This window comes from Antechinus flavipes, chromosome 3, assembly GCF_016432865.1.
Source record: "Antechinus flavipes isolate AdamAnt ecotype Samford, QLD, Australia chromosome 3, AdamAnt_v2, whole genome shotgun sequence".
In the NCBI taxonomy this organism is placed as follows: Eukaryota; Metazoa; Chordata; class Mammalia; order Dasyuromorphia; family Dasyuridae; genus Antechinus; species Antechinus flavipes.
Genome location: NC_067400.1, coordinates 627,675,422 through 627,677,705, shown reverse-complemented (window position 1 = coordinate 627,677,705; position 2,284 = coordinate 627,675,422).

Here is a 2,284-nt window from a genome sequence, read left to right as displayed (position 1 = left end):
ATATATATATATATATATATATATATATATATATATATATATATATATATATATATATATATATATATATATATATATATATATATATATATATATATATATATATATATATATATATATATATATATATATATATATATATATATATATATATATATATATATATATATATATATATATATATATATATATATATATATATATATATATATATATATATATATATATATATATATATATATATATATATATATATATATATATATATATATATATATATATATATATATATATATATATATATATATATATATATATATATATATATATATATATATATATATATATATATATATATATATATATATATATATATATATATATATATATATATATATATATATATATATATATATATATATATATATATATATATATATATATATATATATATATATATATATATATATATATATATATATATATATATATATATATATATATATATATATATATATATATATATATATATATATATATATATATATATATATATATATATATATATATATATATATATATATATATATATATATATATATATATATATATATATATATATATATATATATATATATATATATATATATATATATATATATATATATATATATATATATATATATATATATATATATTATATTAACATATAAGCTTGGAGAAAGAATGGCCTTTGCCCACTCTTTGTGCAAATCCTCCTGTGTTGTATAGGAAATGGCGATTTTGGTAGGTGGAGGCAGGGGAGTGGAAAAGGAAGGGGAAGGAGAGACTGCTGGCATTGCTATTGCGATGGCCCCTTTCAGCTCAGATCTCCCTCTGTTAGCTGGCTTCCTGTCACAGCTGCCCATATTGCTATTGCAATCTTTCTTGCCCATATTGCTATTGCAATCCTTATTCATCTCTTCACTTCAATAAAGATTGAAGATTTTTCCCTTAACCTGAATTCCTGACTCTGGCTGATTTTAAATACGCGATCATTACAGGAGAGGTCAAAATAATCTGAAAGATGTGAAATATGAAAATTCACTATTAAAGGATCCAAAAAAAAATTCTAGACATAATGATCCTCATGATGAAAATGATTTTTGCATTTAATGTTTCTTCTAATTTATAAGATATATGACTCTTTCATCCTACTGCGCACTGACCTGCTCTCATTGTCTTTTTAATATTATCACCTCTTAGGAGGAGAAATAGAATTTTGAATTAGGGAACATCCAGAAAAAGGAGAATCTTGGGGTCTTTTCTTTTTCCAGAGGTAGTAGAAATGATGGAGAAGTTGGGAATCAGAACTGATAAGCACAAATGGGCTGATGGCTGAGAAATTTGCAGCCAAGAGGGCTGATGTGGGCATCAACCACCCATAATATTTATCAAAAATAAAGAGATAAAATGACAAGACAGAATTGATTGAGTAGAAGGAGACATAGGTGCTCACCAACACCAAAATGGTGTAGGTGGCTTTAGTCTCAGGAGATCTTCTTGGCAAATGGCTAGAGCTGTGAATATGCTGGACTTGTCGATGGTGTCTTTGCAGGACAAGCACCAGATATCTACTGGCTATGGCCATAAATCCCACACAAAGGAAATCAGGAATAGAGAACAAAATTATGAATACAGAGACTTTGAATGATGCTGGAGCAAATTGTGAACAGAATCCAGTATTCCATATCCTTGTGTTCTCATTTGACTTTTGCTTAGCAATAAAATGGTCGTGGTTTGCCATTTCCTTCTCCTGCTCATTTTATAATTGTGGAAACCGAGGCAAACAGGGTTAAATGATTTGCCCAGGATCACACAGGAAATAATTGTTTGAGATCAGATTTGTACTCAGGAAGATGAATCTACCTGACTCTAGGCCTGGCTGTAACAGTATACTCTTTAATTGTAAAAATAATCTACTTAGATGATCCAAAACAGTACATTTTAAATTTATTGTGCTGGAAAACTACCATTCCGAGAAGATTCCAGTCTTAGGCTTATATCATTTTATAGCATAGTTTTGTGATTTTCTTGCAGACACAGTCATCATTACCCAGTAAATTGTTTTTCTTTCAGGGTTTTGGATAAATTTCATGTTGATTATAATTTCATTTACATAGTTGTATCTGTAGCTGACAATACTATACACACACACACACACACACACACAGACTTCACTTTATAATGTTCCAGTTCTTCAGTCATTTAAGTTGTGTCCAACTCTGTGTTCTCATTTGACTTT